We start from the raw sequence: 26,254 nt of genomic DNA on the forward strand, positions 1-26,254 counted from the left end.
TGACTAGAAAATTTAAAACCCAAATAAAACATCAGATAAAACACCAATAACAGTTACAGTGAATAAGCAATTTTGAACAGATGAGTTTTGAGATTAGCCTGGAATTGGTGAAGGGTAGTCATGCTCCTAAGGTAAGCAGGTAATGAGTTCCATAAGGAAGGTGCCGATCTGCTAAATGCTCGGTATCCCATCGTGACAAGATGTGCTGGTGGATTATTTAAGTTGATGGAATAAGAGGATCTGAGCATGCGAGAGGGTTTAATGACTTGTAGGAGCTCAGAGAGATATGGGGGGGCAAGATTATGAATGGCCTTATATGTAAGGACTAAAATTTTGTAGTTGACCCTAAGCTTTATTGGCAGCCAATGAAGCTGCTGAATAACGGGTGTGATGTGATCATAGTAGCGTGTTTTAGTAATTATACGAGCAGCCGAATTTTGAACAAGTTGAAATTTATGTAGTAACTTTTGGGGCAGACCAAAGAGAAGTGAGTTACAATAGTCCAGGCGGGAGGTGACCAAACTGTTGACTAAAATGGCAGTAGAGTTATTTGACAGAAATGGACGCAGGCGATTAATGTTTTGCAGGTGGAAGTAAGCTGCTCGAGTAACAGAACTGATGTGAGACTGGAAAGACAATGTGCTGTCCAGAATTACACAAAGGCTTTTTATCTGATCTGTACAGGTAACAGATGTGTTGTCTATTAATACTGAGATCTTTGATGCCTTCGCTATTGCAGATTTCATGCCCATAAGAAGCACCTCAGTTTTATTGGAGTTCAACGATTCCTGGGCAGGGAAAGGTGTCTCTCCTTTCTTGTCATTCAATCACCAGCCTGAAAATCTCACTGACTCCGCAGTTGTTGCTTTTGTGGAGTAAGTGCATTACTTTACCTTATATGTTCAGTGCTTGTATGAATTGGGTGTTGGGCAAGGTCGTAGGGTCCAACGGATCTTGACTTTGCTGACGATGCTGTTGTCTTCACGGAGTCAATGGAGGCTCTGAGCACTCTTGACTCTGAATCCAACGATTAAAGTTCAAATTTTGGTGGAACCCTCTTGCTATGTGACATGTTTTGAACAGACACTGCATCGCTTACATATCCTTAACAAAATTGCCACACAAACTCATCCTCCTAATGTAAAAGGAGCGCCAGCTTGCTGCACATCCCTGGTGGTCTAGTGGTTAGGATTTGGCGCCCTCACCGCCATGGCCTGGGTTCGATTCCTGGTCAGGGAAAGGTGGTCTTTTGCGTTTGCTTCTCAGCTCTCTGACTTCTGCACACTGGACTAATTTTGTTCACTTCATGGCTCCGTACCTAGTAAGGGTACCATGTCTTGGTTCCATGGTGTAATGGTTAGCACTCTGGACTTTGAATCTAGTGATCCAAGTTCAAATCTTGGTTGAACCTTCTTGCTCTGTGGTCCCAATTGCTTTGCTGTTCAGAGACCTTCATCCTCTATGCAATTTTGTGCACACCTGAGAGTTGCATTGCCTGCATTTTAAACAAGCATGTAAGTACTGTATATAAGTTTTTAATTAAAAAAAATTACAATTTCTATCTTAATTGTTAGTTCGCTTCATCAATTTTATTACCATTGCAGGACACCTGCAATTATATTTTCCTAAACCAATTATGACTATAGGTCAATTGGTCAATTCCTTTATCCGCACCTTTACGCAACCTGTGGGCCTCCATTGAAAACAACAGAAGAGATATTAAATAAGTATGTTGCTTACAAAAGAAATCAAAACAAATACTATGAAATTTAAAATAGTTGCACTTAAAAAAATCATCATACTAACAACAGCACGCCATCTAAACAAAAGATATATACAGATTTCATCACATGTCCCTGTTGTAGTGTTCTTACCAGAATGTACACACAAGAAAAAAGACTCAATAACCCTGACACTGCAGAATTACTTTATTATTCTCTAGCCTTTCCTTCTCCCATCTCTCACTTGCGACTGTAGATATCAGCATTTAATGCAATATAGAACATCACATATTTACCCTTAGACCAAAAGACATTTACTTCTCATGTCAAAAATCATTACTATTAAAGTGCAACCAAAGCATATAGCAATGCCACAGAACAAAATATTCCACTTCTCTGGCTATAGTCAAGTTTTTTTCCCATTTTACCTGGTATTTTATATTTTCCACATAGTAAGATACTTATATGTTAACTCTACAAACAGTTCAAATCTTCTCTTCATTAATTTTTTCAGCAAGTACCAGCAGCTGTCAAAGTCAAATCCAGAAAGCCATTTCAGGTCAGAAAGAATACCTTTTTTGACACTTACTCAGAGCCACTCTGTATTTGGAAGATGTCTGACTTACAGATGGTGATAACACTTCTTAAATACACTTTGTCAATTACAGAAGTACATGTATTTTTTCATTTATCATGTTCTTGATAGTTACCAATAAGCAGGATCTTTGAGATCAGGATTCTGCTACACTAGATTATACTGGTTTTCTTACCAGTACTTGTCCCTGTGCTTATGTAGCAGCAGGACTATGTCACAGATCAAGAGGGTTTGATTAAAATGCTTTCTAAGAATGCTAAAGGCAAATGCTAATAGTTAACAAGGACAGTTGGCATTCATTGTAATCTATATATAACCTGTAAAAGATGCAAGAGCAAACAGCATAAAGGTTTTGGGTTTCCGGCCCCGTATATTGCAGAATAATCCACAATTCAAAAAAACAAAACAGGTCAAAATATAAACACAAAGGGTTCATATGCGCGATGCCATTCTAGGCGTCGGCGGCCATTTTATAAGGGAGGAGCCGGAAGTGGAGGAATGCTGGGAAGGAACCGTGAGGGAGGATGGGACTGATGACGTCAGGAAAGATGGCGGAGGAAGGGCGGAAGTAGCGTACTGCAGGAAGGCTTATGATGGCGGAGCGTCTTTTTTCCTGGAAGAAAGCAAAGCAGAAAGGTTAGTACCCCGCCACTCCCTGCCGGCGAACGTCTTCCGAAGCGTTTTAAGGTCCGTCCGCGGTCTCCTATTCGCGCGTGTGTGACAAACCAAATATTGAAAATCATATTTATCAATAAAAATCAACTCTCACACAGCCCAAATTTAAAATCTCTTATTTTTTTAGGAATCATTAACATAATCTTCCAGCCTTACTTTTTCATACTCTGGATTAGCTTGGTTACCAACATCAACCCCATTCTTAGGACACCTAGACATGTGGCACTCACTCCAGGGCTGTCCAGAAGACTGATGCTTAGACCCCCATTTTCCAAAACCCTGTGTACAATTTAGCAACACATTTCATTCCAATGTAAGGGTAATGGAATGGAATGGCAATTTCACAAATGAATTGACAGTTTTGCTATGCAGCCTCAATATGTGTAGTCTGTTTCTCAACCTCAATATTTCACATAGTGTTCTATGACACTCACTGGGCTTACACAGGAAGAACATTCAGTTTTGTTTTCAAGATAAATACAAATTCCTTGTAATAATGTAATTCATATTGCTATTTATTTGTCATAATTGTGGATTTTTGTTCAGCACTATAACTTGTTATTGTTAAAACGTAAAAACAGGAAAACTGCTTTCTTGTGAGATGGCTATTGTTAAAATGTTTGGTAGACAGAATATGAGTTATACCTAGGATCAGCATTCCATTACTTTGTCTTTCTGAGATGGATAAAAAGTCTCATACACTGAGGTGTATCACAGACTCTTTAAAAGCTTGTATCCTAAATATTTTTGAGCAGACACAAAAGATAAGCAAAAAATAAATGTAGATTTTTATCACATAACCCTGTTGTAGTTTTCTTAGCAGAACTTGACCAAAGGAAAGTCTTAGTAACTCTGACCCTGATTTAAAAATGCCTCTGTCCCCTTGTTGCAAGTATTAGTAATAAATAAACTCAATCTAATATATAATAAACTACAAAGGTATATGTGTCCAGCCCCTCAGAGCAATCTGATTGGTCAGTTTGACTTTTGTGTGATTGGTCAGTTTGACTTTGGTGATGCAACAAAAGAGAAAGTAAGAATGTAAAACACACAAAGAGGAGTAAAGGCACCCAATGAGAGAGTGATGGAAAGAATAAAACTGGATAGTTTCTGATGCCCTAGTTGAGCATTCTCTTTGAGTTTGCTCTAATACAGAAATCCTTTTAGATAGATAGATAGATAGATAGATAGATAGATAGATAGATAGATAGATAGATAGATAGATAGATAGATAGATAGATAGATAGATGATAATAATCCATGGTGTATTTCTGCAGAGAGGCATCCTAATGCTGGTAGGTCACCTTTGAATAAGTACCTGGAGTTACTTGGGGTGAATGCAAAGGTAAAAGGGTGAAATTTCTGATGTTCCTGTATTTTGGCAGTATTAACACTGAATGTCCTTCATACCAACAAGCAATGTGACTGGAAGCAGAGATATCTCATTAGTGCCAATTATTACATTACATATGTATCTTTTCTTTCTACATTGCCTGATTTTATAAATACAGTATTCTTAGACGTGTTGTTTACGCTTCATTTCCCTTCTTCTCTGAATGCCGTTTTGTGTTTAACTTTAATGTATCATCACCTTTTATTTCCACACTGATTTGCATGGTTCTAGCTTCACTATCTATACAGCTACTAGAGCAAGCAAACTGCACGTGCTGTATAGTTGACTCTCTTTGTCAAGCTGTCTGTATTGTTTTAGCATGAGCGAAATTTGGTTCCAAAGGAAGCCATGCTCTAAAATGAGGAGCAGAAAGGAGTTTCATTTAATTGGTCCCACAACATTTCATTTGCTTTATATCTAAAATTCATGTTTTACAATCACTTCCTGCAAACCTGTGACATGCTCTGCCGTGGATTCAGCAAGCTGCAAAGCACACTGCCTAAATTTATGCTGTTCAACATTTACTGTCAGGGTGAAGTGACTTTTATGAGCAATAATTGTTTACTCAAAAGTAGTGCCTGTGTCTGTTTTTTTTATGGATATCCTTTATAATCCTAGATGGGAAATTGTCTTTTCACATGACCTTTAGAGTTCATTGACAGCCATTATACAGTGCCCCAAGAACAATTTTCAGATTTAGGGTCTTGCTCAAGGGCCAAATGGAGTAGGATCTCTTCTGGCAGTAACAGGATTTGAAGCAGCAATCTTCCAGACATCAGCATAGCTCTTTAGCCACAAAGCCACCACTCCACCTATCATGAAATAAAAATACTTTGTCCCTCATTTTTCTGACGATGAAGAAGAAAAACATTTCTCGCATCAGGCCACTTATCACGTGTGGAATTTAGCTGTACCTTGAAATTTTCTAACTCCTTCTTTCCTAGGCTGACCTGGGCAAGGTAAGAGAGAAGCAGACAAAGGTACATTAGCTGCTCACATCTAATGTTGCTAATTTTGTTGCAGCTTTCTTAGTAGAATGTCGTTTTTCCATCACTCCCTTGAGGCTCCAAGTATCAGCATTTAATGCAATACAGTACACCAACACCACTAGTCTAGTTTTTTTAAATAACATTTCAGCCAGTACTGAATAAAAATGTATGGTTACTAGTTTGATTGATGGCTTAAAGACAACATAAAATGAAAACAATAATGGCCAGACCCTCTAGTTTAACTCTTCATACCAATTTGATTAGACCCATGTGGGTGTACGTATGAGTGGCCTCTGTGATTAACGGGATTGGTTGGGACCCATGTGGGTGTACGCTGGCCTTGTGTCCAGCGTTGCTATGATAGACTGGTCCTAGAGACTGACAATTGGGATTAATGGGTTTGAGAATGTAACGTTCTGTAATTTCAGAACGTGTCCAATGGCGAATTCCCTTTGTACTTTGCACAGTGTCATTAGCCACAAGACAGAAAACTTAAAATCTAAATGGGAAGCCAGTCAAACATGTTTTTTAGGTGCTGGTGGAGAAGAGATACATTCCATGTTCTAGCTTCGGGAAAACAAGCAAACTGTCCACAAACAATGATAAGGTCAGCTCCTTGGAGCTGTTAAGGAATGCAACCACCCACTGCACCTTTCTGTTCACATTATGACAGGTTCTGTGATAAATACCTCATTAGATGTATTCAAAAGTTAGTCTACTTTCTGTGTGTAAGTAGACAGTTTATAACAATAGCTTTAGCAGAACACAAAAGAAAATAAGGTCCGCGTGGGATAGCAGGTCTGCAGCTTAATGATAGGTCGCCAATTTTAAACAAATTATCGTGCCCCAGTTGGGTACAGGTGTGCATGAGTGGTTAATTGAGGTACTGGCTGACCACACCGCATACACATTTGGAGGCGAGCGGATCAGTCAGGCTCCTCAATAATGGCGCAGCTCCTCACATCTGTACCCAATTAGGGAGTAGAGTTTTTAGATATTTTTACTTCATTTTAATGGATTATTTATTTATTTTTAACTTGCACTTTTGTAGCATTTTTATGGGTAATTTATTTATTTGAGGCTTTGTAATGCGCTGCACTTTTTAAATACCGTTTGCACAAAAAGCATATTTGCATAAAAGCACTTTGGCATCTTTTTGCACTTAACCTTTGTTGCTATGCATGTGTCCTCATTTGCCTGGCTCATCCCTTGGGTACGTTATCAGTGGTGGTGGGTTCAAGAGGCTTCCAGAAGGACCTGGTAGCGTGTAGCTGACCCACACCATCATAGTCCATTATATCACCCTTATAATGTTTTTACCTTTTAATTAAAACATGCAAACCATATGGTAGTTGAACATACTCCCAAACTCCTCTGTTGCATGTACAGTGTTGTGAAGCATGTTGAGAGAGGTGTTTTTATTGTTAATTTATTTAATGGTTTTATTGATGTTAAATGCAAACTGCTGTTTTAGTTAGTGCCGGCATGAGATGAACACATGAAGGAGTGCAACAACTTAATTAGATGATTACCAATTGAGCTGCAGGTCAGTAATTGGCAGGCACTACCTGGGTAGCAAGCAGAATAAAAGGGGAGTGGGTTGGTGCTAGAAAAAGATTGTTTTTAGGATGAGAGGGAAAAAGAGAAAGGAAAGAGCAACATCAGCTGCTTTGACCTTAAGATAAAAAGTTGGATGGAGTGCTGCAAAAAGACTCTATGAGGTGGCAGTCCTCTGGTCAGCTGAGTGGTGGAGCTGATGAGAGAGAGAGAGAAAGAGAGAGGGGGGTTCAGAATGTGGAAGCATCAGTCAAAGAGCAAAGCACTCTGGGAACTGCAGCAGCCATAACACTTCTGGTCTACGTGGTAGACTTGAGATATGCTGGGTTGCATCATGGGAGAAACAAGGAGCAGCAACATCTGTAGAAGGGCACGGTACCCAAGGAACTGTGGCAACCAGGAGTGATGCAGTTTGGGTCAGCATGGAAAGCAAGGGATGCTGTGGGCTCAAAACATTGAAGTCTCCTGGAGTCCTGACGAGGACAGAGAGAAGCAGAAAGGGCTACCTCTTGACTTTGAATGATTTTAAATTTATTTGGATTTATTATTTATTGACTTAGAGCAAGAAGTATAAAGGACTACCTCTTGACTTTGAATGATTTTACATTTATTTATTTGGATTTATTATTTATTGACTTATTTGCTGAACACTGAAAGACACGTGTGTTTTTGAGCACATAGTTAAGGATATTTTTTTTATTGAATTATTGATTGACTTATTTATTTGAATACACACTTTAAATTCTCATTTTTAATAAACTGTCATTCTCCTAATTTAAAAGTCTCTGCTTGTCTTCTCATTCACCCTGGTCTATCCTCCGTACATGACTATTGATGTCCCAGAAATGACGGTAATGCCCATAGTTATGGGACCAGGGCATCACATACTGTCTCTTTGAGCAGTAAAGACCATCAAAGCTATAGATGGCTTTGGTAAATCTGCATGCAATTCAAGTGACTCTGAGGAACAACACATTGTATTAATACTAAGATAGGATGTGCACTGCACTTGTCATAGATGTGTCAGATGATATGATATGGTGCATGCCGCAGCAGAACCAATTTATTTTCAGACTAGTAAACAATGAGGTGATGTGTTGGGATATAAATTGATAGGTTAGTGATGAAAAGGCTGCATGAGAGTGCAGCAGTACGTTATCCCCAGAGGAGACAAATAAAAAAATTCTAACTAGACTAAATTAAATTGAAACCTTGTTGGATTTTGTGTAGTCACAGGCAACTGCCTCATTAGCTTGGGTGATAACATTGTTGGAAGGATATACATAGGACTAGGTCTAAAATTATAGCAGCCAAATTAGGTTTGTCTCTGTATTTTATTAAAACTTAACTGTGCCTTTTTTTGTTTTCTTCAATGTCACTTTTGGAAAAGATTGGTAAAATCCTAGATTAAATTTCTTTGCATTAAACCTAATTGGGAAAAGCTTTCTCAAGTTGCACATCAGAGAGAATGAAGATGAATGTAAACTTTATTTTTGGCACACCACCTCACTCTCACACTTTTCTCATTAATTTTAAATTTATTAAGTAGCTGAAACCAAACATAAAATTGTGGAAGTTTATTTTACCTTGGCATTAACATTAAAGTGCAATTTTATATAACTACCTACTGCATGCTGTATAACATTTATTGCTTGAATATTAGTTTATTTCATATATAAAGCCATTGCTTTAAAATCTTACACCAACTCATTTAATTTATTTTGTGATGAAAAAGATTCTCTTTATTTTGAAGAGTTTAGCATGTCTGTTGTGAGCAATCATGCCCCAACTCTAAGGCCCGCATGCCCTCACCAGGGTCCTCATGTATAAACGGTGCGTACAAACAGAAATGTTGCGTAAGAACTTTTCCATGTTCAAATCGCGATGTATAAAACCTACACTTGGTGTAAAGCCACACACTTTTCCATGGTACCTCATACCTTGTCGTACGCAAATTCTCCGCTCGGTTTTGCAGACTGGCGGCACCCAGCGTCAAAGCAGTGCTACTGTTCCTGTGTGTTACTCTTTATTTTCCTGACACGGCTTCATAAAGACACTGAAACTAACCGCATATTGTTTATTAGTGTAATGAATCTTATTGTAATTAACTTGTAACAATATACTGGTCCAGGGAACAGCCATAGTATTCCAAATACCATAACTGCTTTAGTGTTGTTACTCTCACTTCCCCTTCTTCTTCTTCTTCCTTCAGCTCCTCCCGTTAGGAGTTGCCACAGCGGATCATCTTTTTCCATATTTCTCTCACTGCACCACTCGGAGTATTTATATCACTGTATCTGAGTGGGAATCACAGCAGCAACTGATCGGAAAGAGAATTATCGGTATACAGCTTCAAGCACACGCTGTCTCAGCCACGGCAAAACGTTTCAAAGCCTTTCCTGTACGGACCTCGAGGTTCAGAAACAGTTTCATCCCAAGAACTTTAAACGCACTTAATCAAGTGCTCCTTGTAGAACTGTTAGTACTTATAAGTACAATCACCCCACTGTAAACTTGCACTACAGTTATAATATTACACAACCTGCGCCACTTTATAAAGCGTATTTACATATGATGACGATATCATTTTTAAGATGAAATGCAGCAAAATATGTTTATTATATTATACAGATAAAACTTTAACTTCATTTAAATAATCTATATTCTTCACTGGGACTGGCATGAAGGATAGAATAATTAAACATGTATCTACGAAGGTATTTCAATGTTCCTTAAATGTTTTGAAGAATTGGCGCTCTAAGCTTACAGGTGGCTTAACGTCTATTACAGAGTTGATTGTGTGGGGATCGGTTACTTGGAGAAAGAAAAGCAAGGACTGCAGGGGCGGCCATGCCAATATACTGTATATTGAATATAAAACAGAAAGAGAAAATAACGACACAGCTAAAAACGCAGCGTCAAATTTCGACAAAAGTTAAACGCTTGTGTCATGAGCACAAGGCGGCTATGCAGTGTCCGCAACGGATGTGGCCATCCACCGTGCATAAGATACCATATTGACATTGGACTTTCTCTATTGGACATAGAGCCGCCCATGAGTACTGCTGCAATAAATAATTTCATCGAAGGTCGCACACAATCACTGCGTCGTGAAACCCATATTTAATAACATGCTTTAACTATCATCATGAAAATAATATCACATATACATCTCAGTATTTTAGTTATTCAGAGAGCTGTAATATCATGAATGTCATGGATTCTGTGTCCTGTCAGAGGAAGAGAGCCGGTTTAAGAAGCACGTAGTGATTCACACACAAAGAGCACATAGAAGATCACATACAAAACAAAGCATTTAACGTGCTATACTTTAATTACGATGTGATTTGAGAAACTGGTTAATTAAACAAGATGAAGTTTATGATGTTCTATTTTAATGACAAATAAACTATGCAATTAAAGTGGAAATTTGAGATTGAAGTTGACATTTCGTGCTTTTTCCCCACTGTTTGCCTTTTTTTTCTCTGTACCCTAATACGCTTTCATATGACACTCAGACAGTGGGCTACAACTCGCCTTTTCACGGTGACTTTGATATGTGACTTCTTTTTTTATTTCCGGCACTGTGCGATTTTGTAAACGTGAGTTTTCAAGTTTCTCCAACACGCTATGTCACTCGATCAACTTCCTTTTTTTGATTATACCACAGTTTAATTGAACAAATAGTATGTTTTTCCTTTGCCTCCACTTGGTATTCGCTGAAATTTTTATATTTTCCCCCATGCTTTTCCCATTGTCTTTTCACAGAAGGCTGCGCTTAAGGGCAATTTATATTGATTTGCATATTCAAAGAGGTGTAATTCTGGGAGGAGTTGGGGCGTTACATAAAGCACGAGCACGAGCGTTACTTTTCATGCTGTTCGGGATTTATGTAGCGGAAGAACGTGGAAGTTGGAGTATGCACAGATTCCTGCATCTGGATTTTTCTGTGCGTAAGCACATTTCGGTTTTTGTGTTTACGCCATGTTATAGTGCGAATTATACGCACAGCGTTATACATGAGGTCCCTGCTCACAGCACACTCTTTACCAAACTGTCCCTGCTCTTTTCTCTGCCAGAAAGTCTCTTTTGTTTATGTCCCATCAGCAGGGTTAAATAGGTTTTGAAGATGGATCATCTTTTTTACTTTTTAAGAAAGCAACAACAGAAATCACCTCATAAGTATTGAGAGTACTTCATACTGTATCATGCTTGACCTCTTGGCTATAAACTATCCATGGTACTTAGAATGGAGGATTTTCTAAAGCAGGATCAAACAGTACAAGGACCTCAAAGGGTCTCTGCCATGAAGTACTGCACACACACATTTTAACGAACCTTGCAAGTTATTGACATGCTGACATCACATTGTGTGCAGATACTGATGTTTTGATTCCCTAGCCTGAACCAATTTTCAAATGATCAACTCAAGTGACTTAATAATGATCTTGCATAACCTAATCTGATGAGAAAAGTGTTGATTACATTAAGCAGTTCAGCCCACCATATTGCTTCAGTTTCTGTTAATGAAACATGTTCAAAGTAATACTATATTGAAGGTTCTCCAGGGTTATAGTTTCAATTGTTCTGCTTGTTAACATGATATATGTAGTTATCGGTTCCAGGATAAAGAGAAATGTTCTGATACTTGTGACTCCTTAAATTGTATCTATCTGTGCCCCAGTGCACTTATTGAGGCGCTTTAAACAAACATCTGGCAATGAACCTAGCAGTTGCATTCATAATTTTAAACCACTGTGCTATGCTATCTCTCTATATACATTTACATTGGCTGAAGAAATTCATCTCTTTCAACTATTCCTCATAATTAATATCCTGCAAGCCTGGAAATTATAGTCTTCGTTCTTTGTAGTCACTTATGTGTGAAGCAAATTAAAAAAAAAAGAAACTTACACAGAATGGTAGGATCAGGTTACAGATAGTTTTGCTTAAATTTACCAATAGTAACAAGCACCTTTTAATGCAAACAAATTCTTAAAGCATTATGTAAATCATTTATTTAGTTACGCAGTCAACTTACAATCAACCCAGATAATGAGGGGCAAAGTGTCACAAATAACTGAAACTGTAGGATAAAATAAAGTAATTTCTTTTCAACAGTAGTTTTTCAACTGTAGTTTTTCAAGAAAGTTTAAATATTTATTTAGTGCTCCGGTAAAGATGTGAATGGCACCCAGGAGCAACAATGTTAGACCCTTACTGTTATCATCATTCACTGTATTTTGGGCAAAGGTGTGACATACTGGACAGATGATCAAGTATGTAATAAAAAACTAAGGTCTGTATTTCCAGTCCCTCTGAGCATTCTGATTGGTCAGTTTGGCTTTGGTGACGCAACAAAAGAGGAACCATGAGTGTGAGATGCAGAAGGAGGAGTAAAGGCATATGAGGGATGCTAAGAGAGTTGCCTACAAAGACAGCAAGTATAACACCCGACGGTACGTGAGAAATTTGCCTTGAAAATAAAGCAAGCTATATGGGAGTGTGTTTGAGAGAGGGAGTGCCAGTTAAGAGATGTTCACATATGCAAATACAGAGAAACATTGCTGAAGGTACACATGGGGCAAAAAAATAGAACATATTTTTTAATTATTCTATTACCTGTTTTATTATTCTTTTACCTATTATAAACATGCTAAAGGTTTGTAAAACGTTTTAACTAAAAAATTAACTGAGTTGAAGGGGAAGGCTGTGCATGAACAAAAAGAACAGGCATGGGACAGATCTAGTAAGAACAAAAGCCAAAGGTCAAAATCAAGGCTGTAGTAATAAAAATTAAAGGCAAACAGAATACCAAAAACTCCTAATTCTGGCTATGCTTCTTTTTCCCAAAGTACTGTACAATAAATATTTGCTCATTTTAAGGCAGTATAATAACGCTTAGTAACCTCCATCTTAAATAGCATCAGATCAGTTGGAATGGAATGAAAATACAACATCACTCATACGGCAGCAACAGGGTGCCAGCCAAGAAAAACTACCAAAACAAATGGTAATAAAATATTTTATCAAATGATGCTAACAGGATGCTCCACCAAAAATAATATTATCATGTCACACACTTTAGTATGCAATTACTTGTGATGGTGGAAGTCATTTAAAGTTAAACCCAGCCTACATTGTCTAAGATATATGGAAGAACAAATTCTTCTCATTCAGATTTCATATCACACTTTTTAAAGAACTGTGTAATAATATTCAGAAATGTAACTTTTGCTTAAGGATAATGTTGTAAAAATTGCAGTACTCAACACTGAACATATAATTTACTTTGAAGCTGCAGACAGGTGACCACTCTCTAACACTTTTTTTTATTTCATAAATTTAACAAATCAAATCTTCACTTTGATCTTATTCTCAAATCTCCAACATTCACCCCCACCCTCTTCATGTTCATGAAACGTGAATTATAACAATTTTGTTTTATGCTGTTTTTTTTTTTCACATTAACCCTTTCTTTAATTATGGCATGGCAAGCAGGTATGTGAGTCTCAATGATCAAATGTTTTGTTGTAAAAGACTTTATCCTCCTTATAGGGTTGCCCATAGCAATTTGGTCTACAAAGCAGAGCCAGAGAAATACAATGCAAAATAAGCCTCCAATATGGTTCTCTGAAAAAAAACACAGAAACTTGCCTGGAGCATGGATACTGATTCCTCCGTTTGGAACCATGCCTTGAGGCTGTGCATCCCAAGTATCCTTACTGGACTCAGCTACAGGAGGCAATGTGAAACATTCTTTTGTATTCACCACCACCAGAGTAAAGGATGGATATTCAGTATGATCTTGAATGACAGGTATGGGAGAAGCAGATTTGAATGTAATAGATCTTGGTGCTTGCCATTTAGGACATGTAAATATTGTGGAAGAGAAGAAAGCAGGGTCTTTACAGGAGGTTGAAATATTGTAGCTGGGTACTGTATTGTAATTTGTACTGATGGAAAAAAGGTTGGGACATCACACTGAAAACAGGTTAATTGTGTACAGGTTTATTATTATTAAAACAATTTCATCTTACCTTATTTGTATTGCCCTTTTTTAATGGTACACACTGTCTGCTGAGTCTGATGGGGCACAGCCTTGCTAGTCTTCTTGTGGAATTTGATTTTTTCTAAGAAGTTGCATAAGGAACTACTGCCTCTGAAGATGTGGTTGGATGGTGGGCTGCTGACAAGAGTATTGAAAAAAAACACTGGCTAGCCTGATGAGTTCAAATTCCTTCTGAGTCATGGTGATTACAAAATGGTGAACACTTGGAGTCTAAGAAAATGTTTAAAAAGTTCCAGGAATATATCAGGGAATTTAGTTTAATGTAGTCTTCCCATTCATGGGATTTTAATTCACTCAAGTATAAATGGGGTGCTCAGATGAAATAACAGCTAATTTGAGGCTTTGAGATGGGTCATCTTCCACAAGTCACACTTAGAGCGCCTAGATAAGCCCATGCCCTGATGAATTTAAGTTCTCAAGGTAAAACTAGTATGTGTGTCTGTGATGGACCGGGTTAGCTCCAATGTACCTGAGGATGAGCCATGTCAAGTAAGGACAAACACAATCAAGAGGTGTTGTAAGTGTGCAGAAGTTTTTTTTTCCGAAATAAACATAAACATGGGTCAAAATAGTGCAGTGCTCTTCATCCATAAATAATTAATCTAGGATAAAAATCAAGTGCACAGTCATGGAAGTTAAAATTATGTAAACAATAAATAATCCTTTAAAACAAGGTTAAAATCCAAGGCAGATATCTTTATCGTAAAACATTCATGAGCCACTGTGCTTCTTCCAAATATTGGTATCCCCTCAGCTCAACATGACCTCAGCTAGAGAAGATATAGCAAGTGCAGTGTGACGATGTAGGTTCATTGCACGTTCCTATCTGCTGACTGGAGCCCTTGAACCCAACACCATCGGTAATGTCACCGATGAACACAGCGGTGAGGCAACAATAGAGCAAGGGGATGGTGTACAAAAGTGCCAAGTGCTTTTATTTAAAAACAGAAGAACAAAACAGTGTCCAAATAAATAGTGCAGTGCTTTCCAATAATTAAATAAACAATCCATACAACAAACGTGGAGGTTTAAAAATCAATAAACAGAAAAATAATAATCCTTTAAAAGACGATAAGGTTAAAAAGTTGGAAGCAATCTCTTTAAAACACAAAGCCCGGTGTGTTCGTCTAACTAGTGACTCCCCTCGTTCTCCCTATGCAGGCTTTGCAATGGAGGAGCCACTCTACCTGCAGCTGACCTTCTTTCCACTTCAGAACAGGTCTGGAGTCCTCCCGATCCCTGGCTTCAGTCGCGCACTCAACTCAGACCAGGACTTGGCTTCTCTCCAACGGCCAGGACTGTCACGCTGGAGATTATCTTCCTAAGTCTCTCGACTCATGCTGTCTTCCACGGCGAGTCACCCACCTTCGCTAGTCACTTCTGCTCCTCTCAAAAATGCTCAGCGGGAGCGAACACAATCAACTGCCCTAGGTGTTGGATAAACACCTAGCTAAGACCCACAGTCCAAGTGCACTCTCGCCTGCTCTCGCTCGCTTGCTCGTTCCCCTTCACTCTCTCTTTCTCTCTCACACCGGCTTTCTCCTAGCTGCTTCCTAGCTTCCTCCCAGAACTCTCCATCTTTTCCTTTCTTTTCTTTCTCTCCCCTTAACCGTCTCGTGCTTCTATTTAATTAAGAGGACGTGGCAGTCATGGCCAATCAGTAGCCCCGAGAACAATCACGGACGTGGATGATTTCTCACCTGTGTACTAGACGAGATACACCCATACCATGAATCATCCCGAGACCCTCTTCAGTCACACAACCACCACGCCACCTCGCTGTTGCAAGTGTGCCGATTATTTATTTAAAACTGGCCTTTGACGAGAGCTGTGGACCCGCTATACCACATGCAGTCAATCAATGCATAATGGCATGGGCCCCATACCGTCAGTCCCTGCAGGAAGCCACACTAAGCTACACCCCTGCTGCTAGTCCATTGACTCATGCAGGAGTTACCACCTGACAGGTTGCTCCTACTTCCTCCTTCTTCAGCCTTCCACGAGTGGTAGCCTCACGCTTGTCCACTGGGCTATCACTCCAGACCACCTGCCTCCACTCTGTACTCTATGGGTCCATTCAAACTCTTTCACACCAATCTTCTCTCTTATCATCCAATCTCTTCCTCTTGAATTTCTCCACCTGGTCTCATGCTTTAGCTTTGTTTTAAATTACTGTGGGATGCAGGTGCATCAACCATGATTCTGGTGCTAACGAGTGAACAGGTCCATCCTGCACATGTGCACATGAATGTAGAATCATCCACTCCCACACTCCAGAGCCACTCTGCCACGCTACATACACCCCACCTGAAAACTTGAGTGCGTTACTCATTTATTTGTTTAACATTAGAATTACCAAAGCCTACGAAAAAACCCGTAATCCCAGCCCACCTTAAATCCGTTCACACCTCTCCATCAGCGTCTTTTGTGTTGTAAATGTGTCAATAAGCAGCAAGCAGCCTGCTCTCTCATCCCCCCACCAACGCAGAAAGGGCACAAAGTCTGTTTACCTGTGTGTAAGTTGCCTGGAGTTGTATAGGGAAAATAATATATCGTTATTTGGAATACATGCATTTCATGTGTGTTCCTTATCTACAACAATCTATGTAAACACATTGTTAAAACAGAAGCGTTTTCATGTTTTAGTAATAATTGACAAACTGTAGACATAAATTGTATAATGTGTGAAGCCTGAAGCACAAATATTAAATTAACACTTTCAAAAAAGGTACAAGTATAACAAAACAAATGCACTTTTAATTAAAAAATATAACTGCAGAAAAAGATCCCGCATTAGGGTGCAACACTGTCACACCCTTAATACAACTGCTTTGATGGTGCAGCGGTATGAACTGCTGACTGGTAATCAGCAGATCACAGGTTTGACTCTGGATGCCTCCATTTTGAGAAGTAAGCTGCTCTTATTCTTACTATTATAGAATAAAAACATGCATTTGATTTGAGTCTGTAACTATGTAAATTTATGGTACTTGTAAAGGTTGGCATTTTTTTTTATTCAGTTTTATACTCTCAGTCGCATTCACGCTCACTCCGATCTAACACTACTGTTTTCACATAAAGACATGCTATAGCAGAGGTGAACTCAGATGAGGATGAAGGTTCTACATCGGAGAAAGAATGCACATCGCCCTTTTGCTGTTGCTGTACTTTGTATATAAAAGCTCGAGATACTTCACTTCAAGATAAATGCTGAGCACTGAGATTCTTCTTTGTGATCTGAGCTGCGGTGATGGGTGGGGAGATGAGATAGCAGGCTGGTGGCTGCTTGTGTTCATCGACACATTTACAAGAGAAAAGACGCTGGCGGAGAGGTGCAAACAGATTTAAGGTGGGCTGGGATTACAAGTTTTTTCATAGGCTTTGGTAATTCTAGTGTTAAAATGCACAAGTCTTAGACCCGCTATATCACAGGGTTTAATCAAAGGGCCCATTTAAGTGGTGGAATTAAAATAAGACATAATATTGAATTTTAAAAAAATAGGTGTTTATCTGGCAAGTTCTCAGCTATGCTGAACAAAATTATTAAATTTACTTTTATAGCAAATGTCACAGCACAGTTAGCTAGATAGAAGGTTAGACAGATAGAGTAGTTATTACTTTATTTGTCTGAAGTTTATCTTTTTAGAGAACCTCAAGCAATTTTATAACGTACAACAACCTGCTTCAAAAACACCCAAAAAATACAAAAGGAAAAAGGAAACTGCTGACTTGGCTAAGGATAAGCCAGCAGTCACAGTGAGGCATTATAAAGGTGTATTGCTGTATGTATGAAGGAACCTCAGTAGAGTTTCTTCACATTGTAGAAATGAATCTTCCTGCTTTTCACAATTCTTTCAAACGAACTTAAAAACTCATAGTTTAAACAAATCAATTAAAAATATATTGTATTTAACTTTTAGAAAAACTTATCAAGACTTAATTTTATTTTTGTTCAGCTCATTGCTAGGGGATAACTTAATCATGCTTTGATAATGTGGACTTTAAAATTAAAAAAAAAAAAAAAAGTCTAGAATTAGATACAGCCATGCTTCAAAAGCTGTATGACTGCTTTACAATAACTACTATCAAATGTGAGTGACATCTAATTTTATAAAGATGCAAGATAGTTTAACAATGTATTTTTTGCAGTTGAATGAGTGATGTGAAAAGTTGTGCCTCTTGTAATTTTTGCATGCTTCATCAGTGCACAATAAAATAAAATTCAAGCAATCAAATGCTACCTCCTGCAATTCAGTTTGACATATGAATTCAGAAGAGAATAAACAGGTTCATGTTAATTTGGTTTCCTAACTGAACTAAAAGTAATTTATTTTGATATTTTCTGTTCAAAGGAGATGTTATCAGCAGTGTTGATCAAGTGAAAATGTCAGAATATCATATCTTAAAAGATGTTTTTTCCTGTCGTAGCTCCTATACTTACCTTTAAAAAATTCTATTGCTTTCAAGAGTCTAAAAGCTGCAATCTTCAGTATCATCACGTGTAAGAGGCATACATGTCCTCAGATAGCACAATTATGTAAATTGTAAACTTTCTTATTTTACAGTTGTCATCCACCTTAATAAAAGGATACAGAGAGTGACTGTCTGTATGTCTGTCCAGTTGCTATGTCTTTGTCATTCCATAAGATGGCGCATTACATACATTTGTATTAATAAAATGATTTGAATTAGTCATTCCGATAGATGTCAGAATACAAACATTAGCACTACTTTTAGATATCCCATACCAAATGGTACTTAACAGAGACATATGCATTTTATGGTGCACTGCAGGTCTACGTTGATTATTTCAATTTCAACCTGTCTTAGATGGGTAGCATAAAAGCAGTGAAGCACAAAAATGAACAGTTAAGTTATATGCATTTTGATATGAGTAAAATATCCATTTTTTTAAATATACTGTGCAATAGTTTAAAGATTAAGGAAGCAAAACATAATTAATGATTGTGAAAGAAGCAATAATCTTAACAAATGGTGAATGAAGAAAGCCATGTTTTATGAGCAGCAATAATTGGTTTCTAATTAAGATATTGAATAAAACAAAAATCTGCAGTCATTGCTATCCTCCAGAATCAAGAATGAGAGTCCTGGCATAACATAAGACAATAAATACATCACTAAATTTTCCAAACCTTCTTTATCCCTTACAAGGCCAGCACAGTGGTCAGCATAGCTGCTGCATGGATTTGGCTTCCTGAGCTCAAATTGTACTCATAGTGTCTGTCCATGTGTAGCAGACATATTCTACCCCATGACTCTTGAGCATTACTCTGCCTCCCCAGCAAAATACAGGTTAGCTTAACTAGTGACTGTGACAGCCCATGGCGACTTCTAGGGGCTACTTGAACCTAATAACATAACCAAAGATGAGCTGGGCAAATGATGACACCCACAGCAAGAGGGGTAGATGGGCTCAAATGCTTCAAGCTCTGATAGTAACAAATTCAGGACTAACAGCAAGTGCAAAAGTGCATTGCAAGTTATTCAATAAATAAATAATCCACAATAAAAACAGATGAGAGGGTTGAAGTTAAAATGATCAAATAAATATATTTCGTAAAAAATGAGGTTAAAATCATGGGAGGATTTCTTCCATTCAGAACCACAAATCTTGGTGCTTCTCTCTAAAAACTGCACCTCAGACACTCACGTGAATCAGTTCTTCTCAGCAGGCAGCGATGCCCACCAACAAGCATGATGAAGCATGGACTTGTACCCTAACCACCACAGCCAGTCACCACCAGGGTGTCCCAAGCCTGACTTGTGTCCCTTGCTGCCTTCCCTCAAGGACCCAATTGAGTGTCTCTTTGATTAATGACATTGATGGATTAAAGGCCAGATGTCCACATGACCGTCATCATCAAGTTCTTCCATGAGAACCCTGAATACAATGAGGACTGATTGAGGTTATTTATGTTAGGTAGAATGACTAGAGGGCGCTGGGCAGTCTCATGGCCTCAGAACCCCTGCAGATTTTATTTTTTTTCTCCAGCCATCTTTAGTTTTGTTTAGTTTTTTCGGTCCTCCCTGGCCATTGGACCTTACTTTTATTCTATGTTAATTAGTGTTCCCTAATTATATTTTCTTATTTATTTTCTCTTTTTTTTTCTCTTTCTTCATCATGTAATCACTTTGAGCTACATTATTTGTATGAAAATGTGCTATATAAATAAATGTTGTTGATGTTGCTTGACGTCCTCATTCCTGACTGCTTGCCTTCCCTCTAAAACAACACCAGCTCTGGGTTGCTCCTGCCTTTCACCTTTGTTTTCTCTCTCATTTTAACCCCTGTCTTTCTCTTCTTCGTTAGTCTCCCTTGTTTTCTGCCCGGAATTATTTTATATATGGATAGGGATGCAAGTATGCTGAAATCAGCCCCTGGAGTTCTGTAAAGGCAATCAGCTGAACTGTGCATATCTTCATGTGAATGCACGATCAGTCGATCACCTCCATTAACAACCAAAAGTTGCTCCACTATGCTACCAGACACACCTACACCTCTTCAAGTTTGAGTGCCTTTAATAAGTTATTCATTTCAAATTGTGCTTCGCCTTGGATCTCTTATCACAGTCACTCTATAGAGGGTTAGTGTGGTTGTATATATCCTAAGATTGATTAGCTCCTCATCCAGGGATGGTTCCTGCCTTGCATCCAAGATAGGCTCCAGCCTCCTGTGACCAAGAGTGGATTTGGAGATGTTATGCTTTATCTATGAATGGCTCAGACAAGCTGAAGCCTACCATGGCAACTCCAGGCAGACTGCAGGCAATACACCCTCAGTCATACTAAGGAAATGTTTTGAGTCACCAAGTAATTAAACATGCATGTTTTATTGCAATAGGCATTTAGAGAACAAATAAACTACAAGAAGAAAATGGTTATGGTAAGAATTAAAGTGCTAATCACTGCACTGCTATGCCACCCAACCCTGTATGGAACAAATCAAGACACAGTCCAGCAGATATTTGTTCAGAAAACAAAGCTAAACCACAAAATGAAGAATCACCGTTGGAGAATGAAGTATAGCATTTGACAAAGAGAGCTTTTGTATGTAATAGAGAAGACTTGGCTTTTCAGTTTTGATTTGAAAGTGGATACTTTATGAGCAGATATCCAGTAGACATAGTGCCAGAGAGTGGTGAAGCAAGGCTTATGTATAGCCAGAGGGTTAGCTTCAGAGGAGCTCACCTGTCACACAGCTTTATATGAGATCAACAGAGCAGACAGGTACACTTGGGTGTTCATTTTTAGAATTTTGTACTGCATGCCTGTAGTAACTACTAAACAAAATATCCAGGAACAGACAGTTTAATTCAGTGGCATTTGACAATAAAAGTACAAGTTTTAAACCTCAAATGTGCACCACAAAGACATACATACATTTTCACAATGCATTTTCTCTTCAGTGACTTCTCTCAAAGTGACTGATTTTCGAAACCTGACTGGCAATTTTCAGTAGCATACCAAAGAGGTAGCATACCCTTTTGTAGGAGTTTAAGAAATATTGCTAATTAAAAATTTTACAGACATTGTTCTTATTACTATATATTAATGCTTAAATGATTTTTTAGATATTCTGCAAATTGTATTTGTTTGATTGTAAACTATGTTTCTTTCTTGAAATATAAACTAAAATAAGTAAAGACCTTTCTGGAACTATTATTAAAGCCACTGAGGAAAGTGATGTACATCAGATTATAGGTTTAATACACTGCTCACAAAAATTAAAGGAACACTTTTTTATTGGGCCTGGCATGAAATCAATTAAACCTGTCTGATAATTTTCTGGTTGGTTAAGCAGCTGAGGTCATTGTTAATCACTTTCAGCTGTATTGGTGTTCATGGACTTAACGACAGGTGCACTAAAGTGGCAACAATTAGAAAACCCTCAAAACAGGACTGGTTTTACATGTGGAGGTCATTTCAAGTTTCTCCCTCTTGATCTTTTTTGGCTGGTTTTCCACTCATGCTAGTTTTGGCTTGAGTAATTATCTCTACTGGCAGTATGAGGCGATTCCTTAACCCTACAGAAGTTGCACAGGTTGTCCAACTTCTCCAGGATGGCACATCCACACGTGCTGCAGCAAGAAGGTTTAATGTGTCTCCCAGCACAATCTCCAGAACATGGAGGAGATTTCAGGAGACTGGCTGTTATTCTCGGAGAGCTGGACAGGGCCGTAGAAGGTCCTCAACCCATCAGCAGGACCGATACCTGCTCCTTTGTGCAAGGCGGAACAGGCTGAGCACTGCTCGTGCCCTACAGAATGACCTCCAGAGGGCCACTGGTGTGAATGTCTCTACCCAAACAATCAGGAACAGACTTCATGAAGATGGCCTGAGGGCCCGACATCCTGTAGTGGGCCCTGTGCTCACTGCCCAGCACCGTGGAGCTCGACTGGCATTTGCTCAAGAACACCAGAATTGGCAAGTCCGCCACTGGCCCTGTACTTTTACAGACGAGCAGGTTCACCCTGAGCAGCTGTGATAGACGTGAAAGAGTCTGGAGAAGACAAGGAGAATGATGTGCTGCCTGCAACGTCGTTCAACATGACAGGTTTGGTGGTGGGTCAGTGATGGTCTGGGGAGGCATATCCATGGAGGGACGCACAGACATCTACTGCGTAGGAAATGGTGCTCTGACTGCCATAAGGTATCGAGATGAAATCCTTGAACCCATTGTCAGACCCTACGCTGGTGCAGTAGGTCCTGGTTTCCTCCTAATGCACGACAATGCCCGGCCTCATGTGGCAAGAGTATGCAGGCAGTACCTGGAGGATGAAGGAATTGAAACAATTGAATGGCCTTCACGATCCCCTGACTTAAACCCAATAGAACATCTGTGGGACATTATGTTTCGGTCCAATAGGTGCCGCCAGGTTGCTCCTCAGACTGTACAACAGCTCAGGGATACCCTCATACAGATCTGGGAGGAAATGCCACAAGACACCATCTATCGTCTCATTAGGAGCATGCCCGACGTTGTCAAGCATGCATACAAGCTCGTGGGGGCCACACAAGATACTGAAAAGCATTTTGAGTAGCAGAAATTAAGTTTTTGAAAAAATGGACTAGCCTGCCACATCTTCATTTCACTCTGATTTTAGGGTGTCTACACAATTGAGCCCTCTGTAGGCAGAAAACTTTTATTTCCATTAAAAGACTTGGCATCCTTTTGTTCCTAAGACATTGCCCTGTCGTTATTTGTATAGATATCCAACTTATATTGAGATCTGATGTATCTGATGTGTTTCTTTAAAGTGTTCCTTTAATTTTTGTGAGCAGTGTATAATGACATTATGAAGGAAATATTGTTTAATTAGAACAGGAAATGAGTAATAGAGAAAGGTCTTGAGTAAGTTATGCTAATGTGTTGGTGACCACATAACAAAGCCATGGTGTCAAAATATATAAAAAACATTTGTTTACCAACAATAAAAAAAGATATAAGACAAGCACTATGCTGAAAACAAAGTGCTTCTTCTTTTCGCATTCTGCAGCCAGTATTTGCTCTATGGGTCAGGATGGGGTGGCTAAGTCACTTGCCCACCTCTCAGGTATCATTAAAATGCTCCCTTCTGACCACCTGTCTCTTTATCTGTCTATCTAATGACCCCTAGTCTCATTCTGCTAGTGATCTCTTCATTCTATTTATTTTTCATTTATATTTAATTTCATGGCAAGAACTATCAGCCTATGCCTTCATATACCACCATGGTGAGTATGTCTTTTACTCGATAAGAATCTCTTTTTTGTGTAGGATTTTGGTGAAATTGGTGTTGCCTTTGCCCATGGTAAGCTGGGCAGATTCTTAATTTATCTTTTTTTTTTATTGATTAATGCTAATGATTCTTATACAGTATTATCAGACATGTAGTCCCCAGGAAGTTTTGTTAGGGAATAGTAAGATCAGGGTGTATGGTGTATGCATGGAATGATCTTAGTCAACCAAAGGGCAATACCAAAATAAAAAGTCAAAGATCAAAAGAATTTCAAACACTAATTCAAGGGCCTTCTTGAACTGAAACTAACTATTTCTAGGAGTCTTAAAGATTTTTCATGTGTTTTCACTGAGGGACAGCAAGTGTTGTGACCATCTGCATATTTATCACATCATTTCTTCTAACATCAGCCACATGACAGACACTTTCATTTGACACATAAACAAAACAGATTTATCCACATTAAACTTTGTCAAAACAGTTTGAAATTAACAACAACCTACAAAAACATTTTTGACCCCAAAAAATGAATTGAACAAAAACATATGTAGTAATGAAGGCTAGTCACGCTCATTTTTCTCTGTGTCTCTTGATAGGAATGTCAATAGTAATAGGTTAAGCAGCTCATACAAGATTTTCAATCTCCCTAAATAGTCTTCATCTTTTCTTACAGAGGATATGACACCTTACCTTTGTCCCTTTCCTATCCCTGGGTCCTCCATTTGGGAACTGTGCTAGATACACCCACTGTGGAAGTTTCAAAAAAGGCATCCTCACTTCTTGCTGAAACCACCTCTGAGAACATTTGTCACAGAGGCTGTGTTTAGCCAGTCAGCACAAAAACATACAGCCTCATTTTCATTACCTGTACCTGCCATCTCATAATTGTGGTCACTACACAGATTTAGTGATCTCAGATGAAGATTAAGAATTATTAATGTATCAAGAGTTTAATTTGAGGCTTAGCCCCAGTGTCTCCACCGCTCTACACCAGACCCAAAATTACTGCCCCTGCTGCACCTTTACTTTTTCAATCTCTCTTATTATGAAGACCCTTTAACTGAAGTAGCTGCTGCTGACCTACTAAAAACAAAAAAAAAAAAAACTCTTTCATGGTATAGGAATACTGTATGCCTTTCATTTCCTGTCATCCTGCATTTACCCAGATCGTTGTAGACACGGAACACACATGAAATATACTGTATGTATTCCAAATAACAATATATTACTTACTCTACACAATTCCAGACATCTCACATGCAGATAAATAGAATTGAGCTCTAAGAATTTTGCATCTGACTTTAACTGCATCGCTGGGGGATAGGATAGCAGGCTGCTTGCTGTTTGTGTTGACTGACACATTTGTAAAACAAAAGGCGCTAATGAAGAGGTGAGAAGGAATTTAAGGTGGCCCGGGATTATGAGTTTTTTCGTAGGCTTCTGGGAGTCTAGTGTTAAGCTTGTTGTAATAAAGGAGGTCCAGCAAGAGGAGCTATTGGTTTGTAACAGTAAGCTTGACTATTTTTTATTTAAAGTAGTAATTCTCTAACACTGGTAGTGTTAAAGGAGCCTGCCATGGTAACTGGTCAGTTCACCATGACAAAACTGCATAATATAACAGAGCAAAAATTTTAAGTAAGTTAGGGCAATTTGTATAACAGAGTTAAGTTAACACAGTTAAGAAGCACATAAGTTTGCACCAATCAGCATAAAGATAAATGGTATAATCTTTAAGATGCCTATATCTTTTGTATAGGTAAAGGTCTCAAAATAGTTAAACAGATTAAAAGTCAAAAGCAAATATTTATATCTAAGAACTTCTTATATATAAATTCTTATATGGGACAAAACAAAACGTATTAATTGTCGTTATTTTATTGTTCCCTTGGTAACTGTACTGGGTACAAATAATGCAGAATACCATAGTTCTGTATCTTCCAATCAGTTGTTTTAAATATGGCATGTTTTTTTTTTAATATTAACCAACCAACCTGTTTTTACCCAAAGCTCATGACCAGAGGTGAGTGTAGGAATGTAGATTGAGTGGTAAATCAGGAGCTTTGCCTTCTGACTCAGCTCTTTCTTCCCAACTACAGATCAATATAGTGACTGAATAACTACACTTGCCACACCAAACCATCTATTAATCTCACCATCCCCTTTTCCCCTTACTTGTGAGGGCAGTCCAACTTTTTCCTACTGAGGGCCTCAGGATTTTGAGGTGATGATCCTCATACCTGCTACTTCATACTCTGTCCTCAACTGTCCCAGTGCGTGCTGTAGTTTACTTTTAAGAGGACCATGTCATCTGCAAAAAATAGTGACACAATTCTAAGGCCACCGAACAGGACCCCTTCCCTCCCTAACTATGCCTTGATATCATGTCCATGAAAACAGGATAGGATACCAAACACAATCCCGGTGGAGTCCCACACCCACTGGAAATGGTGCTGATGTTTCTCCGACTATGTGGACTCAGCTCTCACTGTGATTATGCAGGGAATGGACAGCC

The 26,254-nt window shown here is 38.6% G+C and overlaps 2 non-coding genes across 2 annotated transcripts; both read left to right on the top strand.

Annotated features, from left to right (window-relative positions):
* The first annotated feature begins 1,167 nt into the window (after window positions 1-1,167).
* On the top strand, window positions 1,168-1,239 carry trnae-cuc. The gene has a single exon. It is a non-coding gene; the product is annotated as a tRNA-Glu (tRNA).
* Window positions 1,240-1,339: 100 nt separating this feature from the next.
* Window positions 1,340-1,411, top strand: trnaq-uug. Its single transcript has one exon. It is a non-coding gene; the product is annotated as a tRNA-Gln (tRNA).
* The last annotated feature ends 24,843 nt before the right edge of the window (window positions 1,412-26,254 follow it).

This window comes from Polypterus senegalus, chromosome 4 (genome assembly GCF_016835505.1).
Source record: "Polypterus senegalus isolate Bchr_013 chromosome 4, ASM1683550v1, whole genome shotgun sequence".
NCBI lineage: Eukaryota > Metazoa > Chordata > Cladistia > Polypteriformes > Polypteridae > Polypterus > Polypterus senegalus.